The sequence below is a fragment of the Leiobunum rupestre genome, chromosome 2, assembly GCF_980474605.1.
Source record: "Leiobunum rupestre chromosome 2, qqLeiRupe1.1.hap1, whole genome shotgun sequence".
Taxonomy (NCBI): Eukaryota; Metazoa; Arthropoda; class Arachnida; order Opiliones; family Sclerosomatidae; genus Leiobunum; species Leiobunum rupestre.
In genome coordinates, this window is record NC_143385.1 from 15,007,524 (window position 1) to 15,024,447 (window position 16,924).

The window sequence follows — 16,924 nt, forward strand, 5'->3', positions numbered from 1 at the left end:
TTAAGATTTCACTTGTGAAAAATTGCAACCGGACTAAATTTTTGAATGCACCTTTACTGTGTCTTAACACATAGTGTCAAAATTTCCCATCACTTGCTGTAACCAAAATTAGTGAAGGTAGGAAAATTTCGTGCAATAATTACTTTTCACTTGTATCTACGTTCGTATGGCTCTTAGAGCTATAAACGCCATTACGAAAATCTCGTGCAATAATTACTTTTCACTTGTATCTACGTTCGTATGGCTCTTAGAGCTATAAACGCTATTACGAATATAAAGACCAAACAATTCCCTACAAAAACAGCCTTATGAAACATTATCATCCGGGCAATAGATTTTGCGCAATATCAGTAATAATTTTAAACGGGTAAACGAAGTCCGGTAATTAATATTGTTAATGCAGAGCAAGAAAAAAAGCTGATTTGAGAGAGCAGATTTATTGGTAAAAACGTTGAACTATATATACACAATAAATATTATCTAAAAAACAATAACAACGTTAATAAAAAGATTGACATAACCCAAAGGTCAAAATCTTCAACACTCCCCTTCAATCTTTCATGGCGGTGATGTTGTAATGAAATTTGATATGGGACTTATACCCATAGCATTTCGACAGTAGTCTTGCTTTGGTGCGAAGAGTCCTTTGGTCAAAATATCTGCTGGCATGTACTCGGTACTCAAATACATTATCTTGATAGACCCTTCATTGTAAGCGTCTCGCACGAAATGGTGACGAATGTCAATGTGTTTAGTGCGCGCGTGGAAAACTGTATTCTTCACGAGTTGTTGGGCGCCTTGATTGTCGTTGTGGAGCGTCACTGGCACAGCGTATTCGGGAAAAATCGGTTTCATAAATTTCCGCAGATGATTAGCTTCCTTCGTAGCCTCGGTGAGACCCATGTACTCTGTATCGGTGCTGCTCAAAGCTACGCTGCGCTGTTTACGCGATTCCCAGGTGATGGCAGCTCCCCCTAGACGAAATAGATATCCGGTGTATGATCGACGATTGGTCCAGGAACCTCCCCAATCAGCGTCCACAAAACCTTCCAGACATTGTCCGGTTTTGTAGTATATGATTCCTAAATCCAGGGTCCCTTCCAGGTAGCGGAGTACTCGCTTCGCTGCTTTCCAATGAAGTTCTGTGTAACAAGTATTATATTGACTTAGAGAACTCACGGCATAGGCTATATCTGGTCGTGTCGCGATAGCCAAGTAAAGCAATGATCCAACAAGGCTCTGGTATGGAAAGCGGCTCATCAAATCTGGAGATGTCTCGTCAGGGTCTGGCAGCCGTAGTTTGGAATTCGTATCCACTGGCGTGGCTATCGGCTTAGAATCCTGCTAGCCAAATCGATCAAGCAGATCCAAAATGTAGCGTCTCTAAAACATGCCGATTTTCATTCCATCCGTGTGAAATTGCTTGAATTCAATGCCCAAGCCATAATGGATAGGACCAAGATCTCGCAACTGAATGTTTCTCCCAAGTTCTTCTTGATCGCTGTAAGCCAAGTAGTATCGTCCGTGATGATGAAATTGTCATCGACATAGATTATTATGATTTTCGTGGAGACATCTGAATTAGGGCAGTAATAGACGCAAGGATCGGCATCGAGTGGCTTCATCCCAAAAACTCTGAGCCTCTCGTCCAGCTTCCGGTACCATTGCCGACCAGCCTGCTTTAGACCATAAAGAGCTTTAGTCAATTTACAGACTCTGTTACCTTGACGCCGTTCATGTAGCCAAACTGCGGCAGTTCGTTTGATAGATGGTGAATGCTCCTCCTGAACGATTTCAGCGAGAAGAGACTCCAGGTGTTCTGGGACAGACATGAAAATTTCCTCTTCCAGGTCTCCATTCAGGAAGGCGGTGGTAATGTCGAGTTGATGAACGGTAAGCCCCTTTTCCGCAGCTAACGACATTAACGTGCGAATGGAACTCAGACGAGCCACTGGCGCAAAGGTCTCCTGGTAATCAACGCCATGCCGTTGCGTATAGCCTCTGGCCACCAACCTGGCCTTACGTCTTTCCAGTGCTCCGTCGGCATGATACTTGTTCCGTAAAATTATCCTATTGCCCACAAGGCGTCTGTCCTGTGGTTTGGGAACAATCGTCCATGACTCGTTCTCAATTAGCGACAGAAACTCTGTTTTAATCGCTTTGTACCACTCAGGAGCGTCTGGTCCGTTAACAGCCTCGTTAAATGATACCTCAGCGATTTGTGAGACTTCAACGTTGATATCTTCCGTTTCAACTGAGTCTAGCTCCATCGTGTCTACGTCCGATTCAATGACTTCTGGTTCCATCGCGTCTTGGTCCACGGTGACTGGTTCAAAAGGGAAATCGACAGGAACACATCGAAAATGCTTTTCAGGTCTTCCCCTTGGACCTTGTACTAAGCGAGGGCGACCACCAACTCTTCGATACCCGGCTGGTGGTACAGAAGCATAGATCACGCCTGCAATCTTTGGTGGCTCTGGACTAGGAGTACTGTTTGGCTTAGCTGAAATGGGTAAGAGCTGAGAGTCAGCGGTGTTTATTATTGGCTTCTCACAATTTGGTTTCTTCAGTAGAACATCAGCTTCGATGAAATCTTCAAACGGACCTCCGATAGTGAAATGACCAGTGCATTTCAGTTCTCGGGTTATAATGATCTTGCGAGTCCCGTCTATCATCACTCTATATGCCTTTTGGTTGTCACTGTAACCAACGAAAATGCAAGGCAAGCCTCGGGCCTCGAACTTTCCTTTATTAGGTCTCTTATCCAACATAAAACCCTTCATACCAAATGACTGAAAATGGCTTACATCTGGGCTCTTCTTGGTCCAAAGTTCATAATGGGTCTTCATGGCAATGCTTTTGGATGGACACCGGTTTCGAATATGGTTAGCAGTGTTAACAGCTTCCGCCCAAAAAAATGCTGGAACCTTCGCTTGTATCAGCATACACCGTGCCATTTCCACTAGAGTGCGATTTCGTCTCTCAGCTATCCCATTTTGTTGAGGCGTATTTGGGACCGTTGTACGGTGAGTTATACCATTCTCTGCAAGGTACCTTTTCATTTGATCACTGCAATATTCCCCGCCGTTATCGGATTGAATTTGCTTCAGCTGAAAACCGCTCCTTTTTTCCATTAAGGACTTAACTTCTAGAAATGACAAAAACAAGTCGCTCTTCCGTCTCAGGAACCTGACCTCACTCCAGCGTGTATTGTCATCCGTAAACGTAGCAAAGAACATTGACCCTCCAATGGACGTGGTCCTCATGGGTCCACAAACGTCCGTGTGAATAATATCCAATGGCTGGCAGGTGCGGTAGACGGTCGACGTTCGGAAGGGTGACTGAACCATTTTCCTAGCTAGACAGACAGGACGAGGTGGTAGGCGATCCTTAGGTGAAATTGTGATCTTAAGGCATCGGAGCACCTCGCGCAAAGCGGCTTCATGGAGATGTCCAAACTTCTCGTGCCAGCTCTGTAACTTTGATAGAGTATTTAGTTCAGTAACTTGAGCAACTTCATACCTTCTCTGAGCGTAATATAATTCTCCTTCACGTTTGGCCACGAGTAGAACGGTTCCCTTAGTATCGACAACTTGAGCCTCGTTTCTTCCAAAAACGACAGTGTGTCCGGTGTCAGTAATCTTGCTGACTGAAAGATGATTCGACCTCAGCTCCGGAACGTATAGGGTGTTGGCAAGAGTGATTTGCTGTCGTTTGAGCCCCTAAATGAACACAGTCCCCTTCCCTTTTATAGGAATGGACCTACTATCTGCAAGGTTAAGTGACATATTCTCGGAACGAACCATATTGTGAAATGAATCTTCCTGGGCACACATGTGAGAGGAACAGCCGCTATCCATACACCATCGTTCTTGCTGGTCCACAAGCTGGAGACTCACTTCTGCAGTGAAGGCAAAGGATGAAGCCGCAAATGAATCTTCAGTAACCTTGGAGACTGTCTGTTCAGAAACAGCCGTCTTCTTATCCGGACAGGCAACTGCTTTGTGGCCAACTTTGCCGCAAACATAGCAAACTCCAGGTTTTCGTATTGAAGCCTCCTTAGGTTTCTCTCCTTTGTACTGCTTCTTAGAAACTTGGCTCCCCTTCTTGTATCGTTTGTCGATATACATGGCATCATTGGTGCAAACGTCACCCTTCTTCCCATCAGCATGCTCAAAGATTTTATCTTCAAGGTCTCGAGATCGGGAATGATGTCTCTGGTTTCAATACTCGTACGGAACGTCTCAAAACTCGCAGGTAAGGAATAGAGCAACATACAGCCCAACATGTCTTCCCAGAACTGAGTGGAGTTGACCTTAAGTTTGGTCAACCTGTCAACAGAATCCAAGAATCGGCCAACATGGTCTCGAACATCGTCACCCTCCTTCATTTTCGTCGGAAATAAGGAGGAAGTGGTTTCGAGGTGACGCCGCTGACATGCCTCCAAGTGCCATTCTTCACGAAATACGACCTTGCTTGCAATTCCCATGTGTCGAAATTGTCTTTAGTCAGCGGATCCATCTTCATACCGTAATGCGACATCGCCGGAACTCAGCTAAAGACTCAGTGGTAGCGTGCTTTGCCCATAACCTATTGTTAATGCAGAGCAAGAAAAAACGACTCTAGAACATGAGCTGATTTGAGAGAACAGATTTATTGGTAAAAACGTTGAACTATATATACACAATAAATATAATCTAAAAAAACAATAACAACGTTAATAAAAAGATTGACATAACCCAAAGGTCAAAATCTTCAACAATTAAGAGGTCTTTTAGTTATTAGATTCGAACTAGATTTGTGCAACACGATGGTTCGTGTGGTAACGTGTTATTGCTCTTTGTTAGGTAATTGACTAGCCGTTATTTTAAGAGCAGCGTTAATATTTCTAATAAGAACGTAAATATTCGAGTAAAAACATTCGTTGACAGAAATTTTCAGCCACAGAAAGTTTATTGGTACAACCAAATAAGATTGAGTGTTGACACATTATGTATTAAGATAAGGAAAATTTAGGTCGAAAGCTACTTAACTCATTGGTCTTTTAAAAATGCAACGGGTTGTAAGGCGTAAGATACCGGTTGTTTTATTTATATTCCATTGTACAACATTAAAAAAAAACAATTAACACGGAGCATATAAATTGTGAACCGTAAGTCGAAAATTCTTATATTCTTGGAGCTTTTGAAAAGGTGACCATGGATACAAATTTTAACGCGATAAGCTATTAATTGTCAATGCGCTAGGAATTCGTTACGTTTTCAAAATTAGTTTCACCTAGGAGCAACAAACACAAGGAAAACGCAGCTAGCCTTTAAACACACTAACGCAGTGCTGTGTACAAATTTCATTGGACGAACCTTTACGCTGAACGTTTTACGGAAAGGGGGAAGACAATTTCCGCATTTTTCCCTTCCGACGGCAGCAGGCGCTAAAGCGTCTAACCAATGAAAAAATGTGCACAAGAAAATGCACATAAATTACGTCATATTCAGTGAACAAAATTTCATAAAGAAAATATCTTTATGGCATAATTTTCAGTGATTATATTACATATGGTATCCTTTGAAAAACTAATTTTTTTAAATTAATTTTTTAGATCAACTAGGTAGTATTTTTCTAGCGTTTTCATTAAAAAGAAACTTTGAAAAAGGGTTTCACATGAAGAATTGGCCAAGCTCTGAAATCTTTGATTATCTTTACGGAATGAAGTTTTACGCTATGTGTTGGATACTTTACGGTCATTCTTTTTTTATAGCCAATCCATACACTTCAAGTAAAAGCAACTAATTTGAAAAAATTAAAAATAAAGTTAAGAAGTTCCGTATTAAAATTATTTTATTTTCTTTGGAATGTAGGTAACTTGATAAATATGAAGGCAATGAAGGAAAAACTACCGTTCATCCTGCTCCTGAATGCTCATTTCTCAGTCGACACATTCCTCTTCATTACGTAAGTAATGTTTAATAAAGGTTTTAGTTTCATATTAACTTTTTGTAAAGAAATGCTAACCAAATAAGTAGCACAAGAATGCATATAATTAAATATTTCTAATCGATCTGCACATAGTGCGGAACAGATTATCTAGTTCCTTTATGGCATTGCCAGTGTTGCCACAGGTAACGGAAAGGTCAGGGAATTTGAAAATAGGCTCACGGTAGAGGGTCTCATAATTTTATGCAGAAATGCTAAAAATATCAGGTATTTTTAAGAAATGGTTAAAATAACAGGTATTTTTAAGAAATGGTTAAAATAACAGGTATTTTTAAGAAATGGTTAAAATAACAGGTATTTTTAAGAAATCGTTAAAATAACAGGGATTAACAAGAAATGGTTAAAATATCAGGTATTTTTAAGAAATGTTTAAAATAACAGAGATTTACAAGAAATGGTTAAAATATCAGGGATTGCTAAGAAATGATTAAAATATAAGGGATTGCTAAGAAGTGGCTAAAATATCAAGGATTGCTTAGAAATGGTTTAAATATCAGGGATTGCTAGGAAATGATTAAAATATAAGGAATTTTTAAGAAATGATTAAAATATAAGGATTTTTTAAGAAATGGTTAAAATATAAGGATTTTTTAAGAAATGGTTTAAATATCAGGGATTTTTAAGAAATGTTTTAAATATAAGGGATTGTTAAGGAATGGCTAAGATATCAGGGATTGCTTAGAAATGGTTTAAATATCAGGGATTGCTAAGAAATGATTAAAATGTAAGGGATTGCTAAGAAATGGCTAAAATATCAGGGATTGCTTAGGAATGGTTTAAATATCAGGGATTTTTATGAAATGGTTAAAATATCAGAAATTATTAAGTTATTGTTAAAATATAAGAGATTATTAAGTTATTGTTAAAATGTCAAAGATTATTAAGTTATTGTTAAAATATCAGAGATTATTAAGTTATTGTTAAAATTTCAGGTATCTTTAAGAAATCGTTAAAATATCTGGGATTTTAAAAAACTGGAAAAAGATGATAATCTATTTTTCAACTGTAAAATAGTAAACGGTGTTCGTCATCCTAAAAATAAGAAATTGTCAATTTAAGAAAGGTCAGGGAAAACCCGTTAAAGTTCCAGTTTTGTGACGTTTTCGAAAGAGCTCTTAGTTGTAACTCGAATTTTACTTATTGTTTTTGCTATAATTTCTTACTTATCAAATCGAATTTAACTGAATTCAGGGTTTTTTAAATGGCATAAGTCTAAAAAGTGATGGGAAGAGCCACAAGAGATTAATCTTGGCAATATATTTGTCACGTTAACACGAAGAAGAGCTTTTCCGCCCAATCTCTGTTTGTACATGGATGGGGGATCAGAAGATATCGTCCCTTTCGACAGAATATTTTCGAGCCCAAAGGGTTAGAAATTTCAAAAGTCCCATTCAATTTAGGTTAGGTTAGGTTAGGTTAGGTTACGTTAGGTCAGGTTAGGTTAGGTCAGGTCAGGTTAGGTTAGGTTAGGTTAGGTTAGTTCAGGTTAGGTTATGTTAGGTCTGGTTAGGTTAGGTTAGTTTAGGTTAGGTCGGGTCAGGTTAGGTTAGGTTTAGAGCCTCCGTAGACGGTACTAAAATGGAATTTAATTTCGGTCGAATGGGACCAAAAATATAATAATTTAAAAATAGCACAATTAGGCTGCTTTCGGTCGAAAGGGATACCCAAAAAAACCGCATTTGGTTGAATGGGAATTTAATTGAATGTGGCCAAAGTGAACAGAATGGGGTTTCCTTATTCCTCCCAGTGGGGGAGTTTGTCTCCAAAATAGTGGCAGAGCTTCGAAATCGAATTTTATCAGCTTTGGTCCTTAATGATGAATCCTGTTCTTTGCAGATATATTTTACTGGCATATCGTTCCCTAAAGATTCATAAATCGAACGAACAGAAATTTTCACCATTGAAAATGTTCGTTAACAGACTTTGGAGGTATGTGTTCTTTTATCGGTATTAAATAATATATTTTGAATTGACGAACATCTTAATGCTCTAAAGATATTTCAGAATTGTTTCTACATATAGAAGTTCTCTAAAATAACTATAACTATTAAAAAAACGTAAGCATATGTGATTTAAACTATGTAAAAAGTACAAAATACGTTACGTGGTGATATTTAGTAAACGCTTAGAAATTCAGTATTTGACCTTTTGTCAAAGGTATTTAAAACATCAGCGATAGCCTGCGAATAAAATTAGAAACATAATGATTAATAGTTCTGTTATTATCTTTTAGTGATGGGACGAAATTGATATGATATCGGTATCGGCTACCGACATCGCGATTTTCCCAATTAATGGGTTCGCGTCTAAATTACCGATTTTAAAATACAGTACCAAAGTACCGATATTTTAAAACCGATTTTCGCCAAATCAAGGCCGATGGTGCTAGCTTTGCTAATTTGGCTACTGCGGTTATTTCACTTATTTACCGCACGCGTCGGTATCGGTAATAATTGGTTAAATAATCGGTATGGGTAACGAATTCAAGAAATTTTCTTTATCAGTTAAATAATCCGTATTGGTAACGATTTGCCGAAACGCCTATATCGGTTAAATAATCCGTATTGGTAACGATTTGCCGAATCGCCTATATCGCTTAAATAATCCGTATTGGTAACGATTTGTTGCCGAATCGCCTATATCGGTTAAATAATCCGTATTGGTAACGATTTGCCGAATCGCCTATATCGGTTAAATAATCCGTATTGGTAACGATTGGCCCAATCGCCTATATCGGTTAATAATCCGTATTGGTAACGATTGGCGAAACGCCTATATCGGTTAATAATCCGTATTGGTAACGATTTGCCGAATTGCCTATATCGGTTAAATAATCCGTATTGGTAACGATTTGTTGCCGAATCGCCTATATCGGTTAAATAATCCGTATTGGTAACGATTTGCCGAATCGCCTATATCGGTTAAATAATCCGTATTGGTAACGATTGGCCCAATCGCCTATATCGGTTAATAATCCGTATTGGTAACGATTTGCCGAATCTCCTATGTCGGTTAAATAATCCGTATTGGTAACGATTGGCGAAACGCCTATATCGGTTAATAATCCGTATTGGTAACGATTTGCCGAATTGCCTATATCGGTTAAATAATCCGTATTGGTAACGATTTGTTGCCGAATCGCCTATATCGGTTAAATAATCCGTATTGGTAACGATTTGCCGAATCGCCTATATCGGTTAAATAATCCGTATTGGTAACGATTGGCCCAATCGCCTATATCGGTTAATAATCCGTATTGGTAACGAGTTGCCGAATCGCCTATATCGGTTAAATAATCCGTATTGGTAACGATTTGCCGAATTGCCTATATCGGTTAAATAATCCGTATTGGTAACGATTGGCCTAATCGCCTAAATCGGTTAATAATCCGTATTGGTAACGATTGGCCGAAACGCCTATATCAGTTAAATAATCCGTATTCGTAACGATTTGACGAAACGCCTATATCGGTTAAATAATCCGTATTGGTAACGATTTGCCGAATCGCCTATATTTGATAAATAATCGGTATCGGTAACGGTTTCCCGAATCGCCTATATTTGATAAATAATCGGTATCGGTAAAGGTTTCCCGAATCGCCTATATTTGATAAATAATCGGTATCGGTAACGGTTTCCCGAATCGCCTATATCGGTTAAATAATCCGTATTGGTAAAGATTTGCCGAATCGCCTATATCGGTTAAATAATCCGTATTGCTAACGATTTGCCGAATCGCCTATATCGGTTTAATAATCCGTATTGGTAACGATTTGCCGAATCGCCTATATCGGTTACATAATCCGTATTGGTAACGATTTGCCGAATCGCCTATATCGGTTAAATAATCCGTATTGGTAAAGATTTGCCGAGTCGCCTATATCGGTTAAATAATCCGTATTGCTAACGATTTGCCGAATCGCCTATATCGGTTAAATAATCCGTATTGGTAACGATTTGCCGAATCGCCTATATCGGTTACATAATCCGTATTGGTAACGATTTGCCGAATTGCCTATATCGGTTAAATGATCCGTATTGGTAACGATTTGCCGAATTGCCTATATCGGTTAATAATCCGTATTGGTAACGATTGGCCGAAACGCCTATATCGGTTAAATAATCCGTATTGGTAACGATTTGCCGAATTGCCTATATCGGTTAAATAATCCGTATTGGTAACGATTGGCCTAATCACCTATATCGGTTAATAATCCGTATTGGTAACGATTGGCCGAAACGCCTATATCGGTTAAATAATCCGTATTGGTAACGATTTGCCGAATTGCCTATATCGGTTAAATAATCCGTATTGGTAACGATTGGCGAAACGCCTATATCGGTTAAATAATCCGTATTGGTAACGATTTCCCGAATCGCCTATATCGGTTAAATAATCGGTATCGGTAACGGTTTCCCGAATTGCCTATATTTGATAAATAATCGGTATCAGTAACGGTTTCCCGAATCGCCTATATTTGATAAATAATCGGTATCGTTAACGGTTTCCCGAATTGCCTATACCGGTTAAATAATCGGTATCGGTAACGATTTCCCGAATCACCTATTTCGGTAAATAATCAGTATCGGTAACGATTTTCCGAATTGCATATATCGGTGAAATAATTGGTTTTGGTTTCGGTAAATTATCAAAATCGGTATCGGGTATATTACGATATAATCTATAAACACTGTAGAATTTATTTTCATAAAGGTTTTTTTGAAGTTTAAATTTCAGACAAAGAATGATGTTAAGCGGCAATTGAATTTCCTTTTAGAATATGTCCAGCATCGTTACTCGTCATAGGACTGGCTCTAGTGTTTCCATTGCTTTCGTCTGGACCTCTGTGGAACATGTATTCAGGTTTTGTGGCGTCATCGTGTCGAATTAACTGGTGGAGAAATGTGCTGTTCATCAACAATTTATACGACATCGAAAACGGAGTAAGTAACCCTGGTATATGTAATAGCAAAAGTGTATAATAGCGTCGAAATCAAAATGGCGGTTGATTGAATCGTTTGTAAATTGGTCAATAACAGAAATTACAGCAATTATAAACAATATTTTTACACGCGATAAATAATTTAGGTCCACTAAATAGAGTATAAGTTGTCTAACTATAATACTTTACAATGTGCCAATGGCTCTGACGACGTTATCATTTGGCTATTTTAAATTTTAGTTTCCTTTGCTATTTATAGATGGCACCAAGCTCTCCGGTAAAGTCATTTTCCCCAAGAATCTGAAAGATTCATAGCCATCTCTAATAACAGGTGCCTTTCATAATACAGGTGGCAATAATAGAGCCGCCACTTGCCCTAATGAAAATGATGAATTTCGATACCAATTTTTTATCATAAATATTCGCGAAGATATCAACTTTGTAAAAACCTGGTGCCCTATTCTTTCAACAATTTCAAATACTATTTTTCAAAATTCCCGTCAAAATTTAAATTTAATCAAATTATGTGTTATTATGATGAGCCAATTTCTAATAGATTGAATCCGTTCATATCTTTTATCTCAATAGTGTGTCGGGGTCACTTGGTATCTGGGTCTTGAAATGCAATGTTTCGTGATTGGAATCTTGTACGTCATTATTTACATATGGTAAGTTTCTAATTAATTATAGCTCACGTATTGTAATAAATAATAATAATAATAATAATAATAATAATAATAATAATCAGCTAGGCTAATACCCAAGGCACCTTATGGTAGTATGAAAATTGCCAAAGGGAAAAAATGCAATGGGCTTTAGTTTTCCCATGGCAACCAAAAATGAACGAATAAATCTCAATTTAAAAAAGCATGGGATTTTCACGGTTTCACTTACTTAAAAATTTAAAAAAATTAAATTTTCAAAACTTACCCAAAAAGTTGAATTTCACCTATTTTCGATAAAATTGATCAAGAATTTTGGGTAAAATTGATCAATTTTGGTTAAATTTTAACCAAATTGGGTAACCGAGAAAATCCCATGCTTTTTTAAACGGAGAGGTAAAAAACATTTTCGGTTGCCATGTGAAAACTAAACCCCATTGCAACTTTCCCCTTTGGGAATTTTCAAACTACCATAGTGTCTAACCGCCGAGTTTCAACAAAATCGGTGATAACCACCTCGGGTAGTTTCCTTGTTAGAGTGTTTGATAACTACGAAGGATAAAGTGGATTTATATTTAAACGAGGAACTAACCACTTCTTAAATATGTATACACCCATTTCAGGCATGTGAAACCATAAGCCTATCAACCCTAAGTTTGAAACGCGCATAGCGCCCTTTGTACGACCACTGGACGGGTGAATAAGAAGAAATCAGGCGATAGTATCGGCACCTGGTAGAGATAAATTGAAGCTTCTTCCTTCCCCCTGTCTCTCTCTACGCACCTCTCTCTTACCAAAGCAGCTGGCATCATGCATTGCGGGACGCGTTACGTTTCTCTTTTCCGCCACCGGGTGGATTTCGCGCTGTACTTTCGACAGTCGTTTGCTTGAACCAACACTGCCTTTCGATTCAAACTTAGGGTTGATAGGCTTATGGTGAAACTGAGTACAGCCTTTGGTAACGCTAAATCTGTAATCAGCTACGTCATCACTTTAATACAGTCAAAGCTACAAGGCTGTACAACCAATATATTTAAAGAACATATAAACATGAACATTAATTTAATCACGGGTAGAATCAATAAAATCATAATATAAAATTAAATATTTGAAAATGTTCGTACATTGAATATTAATGAACACAAAATAATTGAATTTATGATATGTTTATTTGAATTTTTTTCAGGAAACCTTTATTGGGTTATTTATATTTAATTCTTCTCGTCGTTGGATCTTCCTCTTGCATTGCTGCACAAACTTACATTAATTCCGCTCCACCCACGTTGGACTTAGTCAATAAACAGTAAGTCAATATGCATCATCATCTAGCTAACCATAAATAAGGAACACGGAGCGTTGCCATAATAATAACAGTATAATAATAATAGTTTATCGTACAGGAAATAACCTTATTAGACCCGGTGTAATGTGCGACAATAAAATTAAATTAAAAACCATACCATCAAGTTTTAAACTACTGCATTTAAATTTTGCATAATCAAATATAAAGAATGACAGTTAAATTTCCGAATAATTTCTTTTAAAAAATGACAGTTAAATTTCCGAATAATTTCTTTTAAAAAATGACAGTTAAATTTCAGAATAATTTTATTAAAAAAATGACAGTTAAATTTTAGAAAATCAAATATAAAGAATGACAGTTAAAATTTAGAAAATCAAATATAAAGAATGCCAGTTAAAATTTAGAAAATCAAATATAAAGAATGACAGTTAAATTTTAGAAAATCAAAAATAAAGAATGACAGTTAAATTTCAGAATAATTTCATTTAAAGAATGACAGTTAAATTTTAGAATAATTTCAGTTAAAAAATGACAGTTAAATTTCAGAATAATTTCATTTAAAGAATGACAGTTAAATTTCCGAATAATTTCATTAAAAGAATGACAGTTAAATTTCCGAATAATTCCATTAAAAGAATGACAGTTAAATTTCCGAATAATTTCATTAAAAGAATGACAGTTAAATTTTAGAAAATAAAAATTATATATATATAAGTTATATAACGTCTGGCCGAATGCTTAATACCTATTAAAAACTTCTTGATATTTAATCTTTTCCTTATAAAATTAAATTTTCATTATGTAATTCGCATTACATAACATTACCACTATTAGCATTGAATTACATTATATAACCATTTTTAGCATAATATTATTATTGTTAGTATACATGTGTTTGTGTTTTTGTTTTACAGATATCTGTTGTCTTATTCGTTGATGTTTTACTTTCGACCTACGACTCACATTCCAGTGGTGGCTCTTGGTTTACTTCTGGGAACAATGTTAGCCAACGATAAAGTTAAAATAAATCAGGTATTTGTCGTAATTAAAAAAATTGTACCCATAAGATATCTTTTTGGCTCTGTCAACCACAATTAACAGTAAGCAATAAGTTTGTCACCACCCTCCTACGCATTGTAACCCGGTCACCCGAATTAATGGCTTTAAAAGTCGTTTGATGTTTTAGGCCTAAGGTGGTGCCTTGGGTATTAGCCTAGCTGATTATTATTTTGATAATAATTTGTATTAGTAAAAAAATGAGGTCCAGTTTGTTGACCTTTTTTTTTAAAAGAACAACTTGTTTTTCAAAAAACAATTTGAAGAATCATGTTGGAAAATGATACTCGGAAAAGACAGCTTATTTAGATATGGCAAACTCCAGGCTTTTCTCAAAAGTCGCCCATTCTGGTACGCCCTTGATTACATTTAGAGTTTTGTACTGCAATGTTATTTAAAAAAAATCAACAGATGTCGCTAGCGCCGACATCAAAACAAGACAGTTAAGCTACATTTTTACGCAAAAGGCGTATAGATATAGGTACCCCTCGCCTTGATTGGATCGTTTGTAAATTGGCCAATAACATAAAATATAATAATTTTAATCACTATTTAACCATGGGATATATAAATTTGATTAAAGTCCACTAAATAGAGTATAAGTTGTCTAAATATAATTATCTACAATGGTCTCTGACGACGTTATCATTTCGCTATTTAAAAAATTAAAATATTAGCTTTCTTTTCCATAAATAGATGGCACCACACTCTCCAGTAAAGTGGCGTTTTCGAAGAATCGGATAGATTCATGGCCATCTCTAATTACAGGGGTCTTTTCATAATACAGGTGGCCATGAAAGAGCCGACAATTGCTTTAAAATAAACACAACCTAAGAAATTTACCAATGAGGCACTAATGGACCCATGAGGAAGCTAAATTATGATTTTGTTAATTTTGTATGAGTTTTCTTGTGGGTTTGTAGAATGAGATTCTCTTATCAATATTAGACTTAACTTAGCTATTTTCGATTACTTGAGTTTCTAATAAATACAAATTAAATTTAAAAACAATTTTTTTGGCCCCTTTACCTTTTTGATGGGCTAAATAAGCCGAAACTATAATCAGTAATTGTATGCTTTTTAATATTCTGCTAAATAAATACCGTTGTTTTCAAAAAAATTAGTTGCTTAATTACACTTTTGGTAAGAAATGGTTTATGCGAACAGCTTCACTTTTAATTAATTTTTCACTCAATCTACCTAAGAACGGTCAGGCCATCCAATTCAGGTTTAAAAAATTCACAAATTTGGCGAGAACGAAGAAGACGTGATATTCTTACAAGAATGGTTATCTCATCTACTGTTGTTCAATAAATATACTAAATCCCTGTGGTTTTTATAATAATCGGTACACTTCTTATTTGAAATTTGACGCCTTCCACAGACTGTTTCATATGTTGGCTGGATCGTATCTACTCTGGTTTGCAGCTTCCTCTTCTCAGTTCCGTTTTATTGGATTAACGGAGGCACAATCAACTTGGGCGAGTACATGGCATACATCACTTTACATAAAACTTGTTGGGCACTTATAATCGGCTGGATTGTTACCAGTTGCCACTGCGGTCACGGAGGTACGGTTGGCGTCAAATAAAGAACTTGCGTCATTAAAAGTTATTTTTAACACGATTGTTTTTGATATAGGATTTGTCAAATATATTCTGTCATTTTCCGTTTACAAACCTTTGGGAAATGTTACGTTCTTGACATACCTTATGCAATTCTTTGTCATTATTTATTACCTTGGTTCACTGAATGCTCCAATACCGCTATCTCACTCAAATATCGTAAGTAAAAGATTATTAAGTATAAAATTTGTGGAAAAAAAAGAAAAATCATTGTGTCCGTAGATAAAGTTGCTTTTGAAGACAACATTGTCTCTAGAGATAAAGTAATCTCTGAAGACAACATTGTCTCTAGAGATAAAGTAGTCTCTGAAGACAACATTGTCTCTAGAGATAAAGTAGTCTCTAAAGACAACATTGTCTCTAGAGATAAAGTAGTCTCTAAATACAACGTTGTCTAGACAGATAAAGTAGTCTCTAAAGACTACATTGTCTCTAGAGATAAAGTAGTCTCTGAAGACAACATTGTCTCTAGAGATAAAGTAGTCTCTGAAGACAACATTGTCTCTAGAGATAAAGTAGTCTCTGAAGACAACATTGTCTCTAGAGATAAAGTAGTCTCTAAAGACAACGTTGTCTAAACAGATAAAGTAGTCTCTAAAACCACATTGTCTCTAGAGTTAAAGTAGTATCGGTTCGATCCCAACTAGTGGCATTGGGTGGAAATACGGAACCACTCCTTCCGCGTAGAGTTTGTAAGTTCTCTCCCCACTGGTTAAAGGGGTTTTCCCCCGAGATCCTCGGTTTCCCCTTCCATAAAAACTTGTTGAGGTTAACGGTAATAGTAAGTTAGTTGGCTTGCGTGGCATGAAGGGCTTGCCACCACCCTCCTACGCATTATATTGTATCTAGACATATAATTATCTCTGGAGAAAAATTACTATACCTGAATTGTCTGTAGAAACAATTATCATATACATAATTATGCGCAAGCACTCTTTAGTGACCGGCCCATTTGGTTCCGTTTAAATATAAATGTGCGACAGTTAAAAATCCCACTAGGGGCACCACTTAGATACAATTTCGTCTTTGGACACCACTCTATATTCAGTAAAAATTCAACAATAACAAAAATTAATTAAATTTTTCCATATTCTCTGGTGCTTTAATAATAATAATATGAATAATAAAAATTACAATCATTATCATCATCATTATCATTTAGGCTAATACTCAAGCTTTTTAAAAAATTTCAGATATTTTTCTTTGGATCCCTCACAGTGATTTCGAATTTCGTTTCTTTGTTTTTGTATCTGCTCGTCGAAGCACCCTTAATCCAGTTAAAAAACAAATTCAATTCATTTATTTTTTTTACTCCACGTAAGGAAAACGATAAAGTTTAGCC

The 16,924-nt window shown here is 36.5% G+C and overlaps 1 pseudogene; it reads right to left on the bottom strand.

The window, feature by feature from the left end:
- Positions 1–558: 558 nt before the first annotated feature.
- Positions 559–1,260, bottom strand: LOC149956190 (uncharacterized; annotated as a pseudogene).
- Positions 1,261–16,924: the final 15,664 nt, after the last annotated feature.